Source organism: Arachis hypogaea, chromosome 20 (assembly GCF_003086295.3).
Source record: "Arachis hypogaea cultivar Tifrunner chromosome 20, arahy.Tifrunner.gnm2.J5K5, whole genome shotgun sequence".
Taxonomy (NCBI): Eukaryota; Viridiplantae; Streptophyta; class Magnoliopsida; order Fabales; family Fabaceae; genus Arachis; species Arachis hypogaea.
Genome location: NC_092055.1, coordinates 71,459,016 through 71,468,092, shown reverse-complemented (window position 1 = coordinate 71,468,092; position 9,077 = coordinate 71,459,016). Strand labels below are relative to the sequence as shown.

Sequence of the window (9,077 nt, the reverse complement as noted above, 5' to 3'; positions counted from 1 at the left end):
CATCCAGCCTTGTGGTTGAACCAACTTAGCTAACTTATGACTACCCCAAAGATTCATGAATGTACTTCCACATTATGAACTCTACTATCATCTTTTAAAACATAATCATTCTCTTCTTATTTGATTAAAGGGACATCATACAAGTAAATAAGTGATGGTGCAGTACATAAACTAGTGTACATAGACCTATTCAGAACTTAAAAGATAGAATTTAAAAAGGTTCAACTACGAGTAACTACAAATCAAAAGTGCATTCGAACTTCCACTTTCAACAATTCTGAGTACAATAGAATTAGGTAACAATACAACCTTCGGGTGATGATCTCTGTCCCCCTCTCTCTTTGTCATAATCCTAGTTTTTGCTGCCTCGCTTCTTTGGTGAAGGTGCACCATTTCCTTATAAGATTCCGCAAGGTTACTGGAAGTTGCTTGTTCCCAAAGCACTTGAGACATAGTTAGCTTACATGTATGCTTGTGCCTCTTGAACTCAATTTGGTGTGTGAACACCAAACTTAGTTCTTTGCCCAGTACAAACATTGCATATATGCAGAGACCCTCATATCTTGTTATCAACAAAGCAATGATCACCTATAGTCTAACTACATCTAAGTGGTTTCTCTTGATTGGATGGAGCTAGCAATGTTCTTTTGGGAGTGGAGTGTAATTCTAACCAATGTCTTTAGTGGAACACCAAACTTAGAACTACACTACCACTCTTGGATTTTCTGGTGTGGAACACCAAACTTAGCTCCTTACAATACAGGGGAAACACTTGTGATTTTATTGAAATAAAGATGAAAGTGAAACTACCTGAGGTGGGTTGCCTCCCAACAGAGCGCTCTTTTATCGTCGCTAGCTCGACGAGTCCTTAATTACTTGAGATGGTACTTTACTCTGGGGTTTCCCCCATGTTGCCCAGGTAATGCTTGAGTCTTTGTCCATTCACTGTAAAAGTCCTCTCTGAACCTTCATCCGTGATTTCGATGTCGCCATATGGTGATACTTTTGTAACCATGAAAGGTCCGGACCACCTTGACTTGAGTTTTCCTGGGAACAGCCTTAATTTAGAATTGTAAAGGAGTACTTGCTGCCCTTTTTCAAACTCCTGGGTGCCAGATGCATGTTATGTTTTCTCTTTGCCTTTCTTTATACATCTTAGTGTTTTCATAGGCTTGTGACCTGAATTCTTCCATCTCTTGTAGCTGCAAGATCCTTTTTGCACCAGCAGCAATGCTGTCAAAATTTAGTATCTTGATAGCCCAAAGAGCTTTGTGTTCCAGCTCCAGTGGTAAGTGACAAGCCTTCCCATAGACTAGTTGATATGGAGACATTCCAAGTGGAGTTTTGAATGCTGTTCTGTATGCCCAAAGAGCATCATCCAACTTCTTCGACCAATCCTTTCTAGATGCGCCCACAGTCTTTTCCAGGATCCTCTTCAGCTCTCTGTTGGATATCTCAGTTTCCCACTTGTTTGAGGATGGTAAGGTGTGGCTACTTTGTGTTTTACCCCATATCGTAAGAGGAGAGCTTCTAGTGGTTTGTTACAAAAGTGGCTCCCTCCATCACTGATGAGAGCTCTTGGGACTCCAAACCGGCTAAAGATATTCTTCCTGAGGAAGTTCATGACTACCTTGTTATCATTAGTTGGGGTTGCAATAGCCTCTACCCATTTGGAAACATAATCCACTGCTACCAGGATGTACTTGTTTGCATATGAGGTTGGGAATGGTCCCATGAAATCAATTCCCCACACATCAAACAGTTCCAGTTCCAAGATGAAATTTTGTGGCATGGCATTTCTTTTGGGTAGGTTTCCAGATCTTTGGCATTCATTGCAGCTTTTTACTAGTTCCTTGGCATCCTTAAAAGGGTGGGCCAAAAGAATCCGCTTTGTAACACCTTTGCTGCAGTTTTGTCCCCTCCAAAGTGGCCGCCATAGCATGAACCGTGCCAGTTCCACAGGACTTCTCTCCCTTCCTCTTCCGAAACACATCTTCTAAGAATTCCATCTGAACATTTCTTGAAGAGATATGGCTCGTCCCAGACAAAGTATTTTGCATCATTCATGAGCTTCCTCTTTTGATGTTTATTGATCCCTGGGGGTAATGCCCTAGTTGCCTTGAAATTTGCAATATCTGCGAACCATGGTGCTTTGTGAACTGTCATCAATTGCTCATCAGGGAAGAGCTCGTTCACATTTGTATCATTCTCTCCACCTTGATCATGAGGGATTCTGGATAGGTGATCTGCCACCTTGTTCTCCACTCCTTTCTTGTCTCTAATTTCAATATCGAATTCCTGCAAAGTAAGATCCACCTTATTAGTCTTGGCTTTGATTCTTGCTTGGCAAACAAATATTTAAGTGCTGTGTGATCTGTAAAAACAATCACTTTAGCACCAATGAGGTATGATCTAAATTTGTCAAATGCAAAAACTATTGCTAGCAACTCCTTTTCAGTAGTGGTATAATTTCTTTGAGTTTCATTAAGGACTTTGCTAGCATAGTATATCACACGAACTAGGTTATCTTTCCTTTGTCCTAACACTGCCCCAACTGCAAAATCAGATGCATCGCACATCAATTCAAATGGTAGGTTCCAATCAGGTGGGGAAATGATAGGAGCAGAGGATAACCTCATTTTCAAATGTGCAAATGCTAGCATGCATGTTTCATCAAAGATGAATGGTGTATCAGATACAAGGAGATTGCTTAAGGGCTTGGCTATCTTTGAAAAATCTTTGATGAACCTTCTGTAAAAACCAGCATGCCCTAAAAAACTTCTAATTGCCTTGACATCACTGGGTGGGGGTAGTTTTTCAATAAGTTCTACTTTAGCTCTATCAACCTCAATGCCTTGGTGAGAGACCTTGTGACCAAGGACTATTCCTCCTGTCACCATGAAGTGGCATTTTCCCAGTTCAAGACCAAATTGGTCTCTTGGCATCTTTTCAATACCAAGGCGAGGTGATGTAGGCAACTAGGAAAAGAATCTCCGAATACCAAGAAATCATCCATAAAAACTTTAATGAATTTTTCTATCATATCTGAAAAGATAGAAAGCATGCAGCGTTGGAAAGTTGCAGGGGCATTACATAATCCAAATGGCATGTGTCTATAGGCAAACACTCCATACAGACAGGTAAATGAGGTTTTCTCTTGGTCTCTTGGATCAACCACTATTTGGTTATATGCTGAATAACCGTCGAGAAAACAATAATATGCGTGCCCTGCAAGTCTTTCCAACATCTGATCCATGAATGGAAGGGGAAAATGGTCCTTTCGTGTAGCCTCATTGAGTTTCCTGTAGTCTATGCACATCCGCCATCCTGTGACGATCCTTGTAGGTATGAGCTCATTCTACTCATTGGTGACCACAGTGATCCCTCCCTTCTTTGGCACAACATGTATGGGGCTAACCCAAGGGCTGTCCGAAATTGGGTATATGACCCCTCCTTGCCAAAGCTTCATAACCTCTTTCTGTACCACTTCCTTCATGATTGGGTTCAGCCTTCTTTGGGATTGAATTGATGGCTTGGAATCATCTTCCAACAGTATTTTATGCATGCATATGGCTGAACTGATTCCCTTCAAGTCAGCAAGGGTCCATCCAATGGCATCCTTATGCTTCCGCAGCACCTTGAGTAGTTCGTCTCTTGATCTTGACTGAGGGATGAATTTATGATCACTGGGTAGTCTTCATTTTCTCCTAGATATGCATATTTGAGAGTGGGTGGCAATGCTTTGAGTTCAAGTTTGGGTGCTTCTGATTTTTTGTTCCCTTCCTTTGGTGCATCTGGTATATGTATTTCTGCTGTAGCTACCTCTTCACTTGATTTAGATTCTTCCTCCACCAATCTCTCGTTCTCTTCAGGTTCATCTTCTTCAAAATTCTCCTCCACTTCATCCTCAAGTGCATCTAACCTCATGCATTCCCCCAATTGTTCCGGTGGATAACTCATGGCCTTGAACACATTGAATGTCATCTTTTCATTGTGTAATCTCAGGGTGAGGTCACCCTTCTGAACATCAATGACAGCTCCAGCAGTGGCCAAGAATGGCTTTCCCAAGATGATGGAGGTCTTGGCGTCTTCCTGCATGTCCAACACCACAAAATCTGCTGGGAATATGAAATCTCCTACTTTTACTAGCAAATCCTCTACTATCCCGTGAGGGAATTTGAACGACCGGTCTGCCAGTTGTAGAGCCATTTTTGTTGGTTTAGCCTCCTCAATTTTCATCTTTCTCATCATAGCTACTACATCAAATTGATGCCGGCCCCTAAGTCACAAAGAGCCTTTTCTACTGTGATTTCTCCTATAATGCAAGGGATCTGAAAACTCCCAGGATCCTTCAGTTTCTGAGGTAGTTTATGCTGAATAATAGCACTGCACTCTTCAGTTAGTATCACAGTCTCATTGTTCTTCTAGCTTCTCTTCTTAGTCATTAGCTCCTTCAAAAACATGGCATAAAGTAGCATTTATTCTATGGCTTCAGCAAATGGTATGTTGATTTGTAGCTTCTTGAAGATTTCCAAAAATCTCAAGAACTGGTTGTCATCTTCCTTTTTCTTCAATAGCTGGGGGTATGGAGCTCTTGAGACGTTCAGTTGGGGTATCTTTTTTTCTTTCTGCAGACTTGGCGTGGGGGGTTGCCTTCCATCTTGCTCTTCTTCCTTTTCATTTGAGCATTCTTCTTGTGGTTTTTGGGGATGTTCCTTCAGTTCCTTCCCACTCCTAAGTATGATAGCTTGACACTCCTCCCTTTTACTTGAATGGGCATCATAGCAAAAATTATGGTTAGGAAGCTGCTTAAACAGATAGCTGATTTGTGTCTCCAGTTTTGTGATGGCAGCATTTTGATTCTGCATGTTTGACTGCACTTCCTCTCTGAATGCTTTACTGTCTTGAATGTCTCTGCATATTCCTTCAATGAAGGTTTCGATCTTAGAGAGCTTGTCATCAATTGATGGATGATTCGGAGCAGATGTGCTATTTTGATTTTGACAATCATATGAAGAATTGTTGTTGTTGGGGTGTTGAGACGTCCTCTGTGCGACTTGCTTTTGATCTTGCTCACTTCCCCACCCAAAGTTTGGGTGGTTTCTCCATCCAGGGTTGTAAGTCTTGGAGTATGGATCATAGTTTTTCCTTGGTGAATTCCCAATGTAGTTGGCTTGCTCCTGACTCCCCTCTGCTTCTTCATTCACTCCTTCTTGGATTGTTGATGAAGATGAGATTGCTGCTACTTGGTTCCTCTCCATCTTCTTGGTGAGGTCAGCCAGCTGCTGGGTAATGAGGTTGTTTTGGGCCAACAGAGCATCTACATTGTTTAGCTCCATCACTCCTCTTTTGTTCCCTCTTTCGGAAGTATAGAAGTAGTCGTTTTCTGCTTCTGTTTCAATAACATCTATGGCTTCCTCAATGGTCTTCTTCTTGTTCAAGGATCCTCCAGATGAATGGTCCACGGCCTTCTTTGACTCATAAGAGAGCCCTTCATAGAAAATGTGCAGCTGGACCCATTCGTTGAACATGTCAGGTGGACACCTCCTTGTTAAGTCCTTGAACCTCTCCCATGCTTCATACAGAGTCTCACCATCTTGTTGCTTGAAAGTTTGAACCTCAGCTCTCAGCCTATTGATTCATTGAGGAGGGTAAAATCTTGCTAAGAATTTGTTCACCACATCCTCTCAAGTTGTCAAGCTCTCCCTTGGGAAAGATTCCAGCCACTTGGCTGCCTTGTCCCTGAGTGAGAAAGGAAATAAGAGCAGTTTATAGGCGTCAGTATGAACGCCATTAGATTTCACTGTGTCACATATTCTCAGGAAGGTGGTCAAATGTTGATTGGGGTCTTCTTGAACACCTCCTCCAAACGAACAGTTGTTCTGGACAAGGGTGATGAGCTGTGGTTTAAGTTCAAAGTTGTTGGCATGGATTGTTGGCTTTTGGATGCTACTTCCACACTTGCCTGGATTTGGATTAATGTAAGAGCCCAAAACTCTTCTATCCTCCCCAGCATGATTTGCTCCACCTCCTCTGCCATGGTTGTGAGTCTCTTCTTCATGATGATTTTCCATGTTCTCTTCCATGTTTGGTTCAAAGTATTCCTCAAAGTGTTCCTCCTCTTCTTTAGCACCAACTACACGTTTTTCTTTTGCCTCCCTCCTTAGTCTAAGGAAGGTTCTCTCAAGTTCAGAATCAAAGGAAGTTAAAGCCCCGCTTCTTCTCCCTATCATACAACCAACAAGTACAAGCAAAGAAAATAGATGCAGACAGTACTTGTGTCAGAATTGCTGTTAGTTGTGGGTGATGCAATATATCAAACAGTTAGTGGGTTAGCAAACAGAATTGAAAATAACAAAGAAAAACAAACGAGTAGAGGGGGAAGGGAAGAAGTTTAACTAAAACAAAAAGTAAATCACTCAAACAGAAAAATGAAATTCACAAAATAAAAATGCTCAATCTAGTGATCTTCCAATTCAATCATTGTTGATGCACAATAAATCCCCGGCAATGGCGCCATAAACTTGACTCACGGAAAACTTGTCTCTCAACAAATCTCCCTTCGGCAAGTGTATCGAATTTGTCGTCAAGTAAAAACTCACAATAGAGTGAGGTCGAATCCCACAGGGATTGATTGATCAAGCAACTTTAATTAGAAGAATGTTCTAATTGAGCGAATCCAGAATTTGGGTTGAGAGTTGCAGAAAATAAAAATGGCGGGAATGTAAATAACAGAAAAGTAAATGCTAGAATTAAAGGACTGGAAGTAAATGACTGAAAATAAATTCTAGAATTGTAAATGGGAATGGGGGATTTGCTCATAAAAGTAAATGGCAGAAATTAAAGAGAATGGGTAAGATCAGAGATGGGGAGTTCATTGGGCTTAGGAGATGTTGCAATTCTCTGGATCAAGTTCATTTTCATCTCTTCCTCAATCAATGCACTCATTGATCTCCTTGGTAATCTTAAGTGATTGAATTACAATTTCTTGCAATTCAATCTCTCAAATCTTGATCAATAACCAATTCCTTGGTCAATTGCTCATGAGAAGAGATGAAGTATGGTTATACCACATGCATTTCCCAAATCAAGTATTGAGAGGTTTATAGTCACATACCCATCCAAACCCAATTTGGTCCAGCATGAGAAAGCATTTCTAGCTTGATCTCTTTATTCCTCTTTCAAGGTTCAAAAGAGATCCAAGTTTGAGTAGCTTCTCTTCCAAGATAACTACTCAATTGGATGAAGATCGAAAGCTTTCAAGTAAAATCAAGAGGAAAGATAGAAGAAGAATAATGAAAATTAGTATTGATCCATCAAATTACAACAGAGCTCCCTAACCCAATGAAAGGGGTTTAGTTGTTCATAGCTCTTGAAAATGAAAACAAAGATGGAGAATACATCATAAAACTAGAAATTGCAAAGAAAGTAAAATACAGAGAGTAGTTCTCTTTCTTTCAGCCTCTAGAACTTCTTCTCAATTCAAAGCTACTCCTATATATACTACTCTTCTCAGCTTCTAGTGTGATTCTTCAAGTCTTGGGCCTTTGGATCTTGAGTTTGAAGCAGTTCCTTTCTTTATTTGGGCTTGGCTTTACTTACAGAGAGAAAGTGCGAAGTGGGCGGAGACTTTAGTTCAAGACGTTAGGGGTGTTAATATTTAGTGAGAATATAAGTTCGAGAACGTTAGTGACACTTAACATTGTCACTAACGTTCCAATGCACACCCCCTTTGCCTCACGTTAAAACCCACGTTAACTAGGTTAACGTGGCTTTTAACGTTGCCTTGTTAACCTTCGAGAACGTTAGTGACACTCAACATTGTCACTAACGTTCCAGTGTGCCCCTTCTTGCTTCATGTTAAAGCCCACGTTAACTAGGTTAACGTGGCTTCTAACGTGGCCCTTGCTATCCTTCGAGAACGTTAGTGACATTCAACATTGTCACTAACGTTCCAATGTGCCCCTAGGTCTCACGTTAGAGTCCACGTTAACTAGGTTAACGTGGCTTCTAATGTGGCCATCTTTCGCTATCCCAACGTTAGTGACAATGTTGAGTGTCACTAACGTTGGCTCATCCTTCATTCCTCATCGTTAGCTTCCACGTTAACCAAGTTAATGTGGAAGTTAATGTGACTCTTGGGGGTTGTGTGGTTGCTTCAACGTTAGTGACAATGTTGAGTGTCACTAACGTTGTCGACAACTCTTCATCCCTTACGTTGGTTCCCACGTTAACCAAGTTAACGTGGGAGTTAACGTGGTACCTTGCACCATAGGCCAACGTTATTGACAATGTTGAGTGTCACTAACGTTGGCTTCTCTTCCCCCCCTTAACGTTAGAGGCCACGTTAACCTAACTAGGTTAACGTGGCTTCTAACGTGGCCACTTATGAGTAATTGCCAACGTTAGTGACAATGTTAAGTGTCGCTAACGTTGGCTCAACTTCTCTTCTCCATGTTAGAGTTCACGTTAACTTAGTTAACGTGACTCTCTAACGTGGGCATTGATGGCTTTTTAAAAGTGTTATTGGCAATCACTTTTCTCATTAATCTTGCAAGTTACCTCCCCTTTTCTTGCTTCCTTTTGGTCCTAAAATCAAGCAATAAAGTGCATCAAAGCTCTAGTCCAAGTCATGAGTAATGCAACATAATATTTGTCACTAAACTTATGCAAAATCCTCATGAAATTATGTAAAATGCACAATGTATGCTTGAATCAAGGCATAAGTGAATATCTACCCAAAACTAACTTATTTCCTAAAGAAATGCATGAAACTAACCTAATAACAGTAAAGAAAAGGTCAGTGAAACTGGCCAAGATGCCCTGGCATCATATGTGCCCAACAGGGACAGCAGTTGGATCCTGCCTGTCGAGGTAGCGGCGGCGACATAAGGATGGTGGTTACTCTCGCTTACGTTGAGATGTGAGGTCTGTGGCAAGAGTATCCCGCTCGTATCCCTTCGGATTACTAGAGTGTAGGCACAAAATCCAAGACGGTGTTCCGAGCACCATATCTCAAGGGTTCCCAATTATGATTCCGAAGGCCGACATCTCCATGGAGATGTTTCGGGTTGGCA

General features: G+C 41.3%; 1 non-coding gene across 1 annotated transcript; it reads left to right on the top strand.

Moving 5' to 3' along the window:
• Positions 1-5,529: 5,529 nt before the first annotated feature.
• Positions 5,530-5,633, top strand: LOC112788543 (small nucleolar RNA R71). Its single transcript, XR_003195903.1, has one exon. It is a non-coding gene; the product is annotated as a small nucleolar RNA R71 (small nucleolar RNA).
• Positions 5,634-9,077: the final 3,444 nt, after the last annotated feature.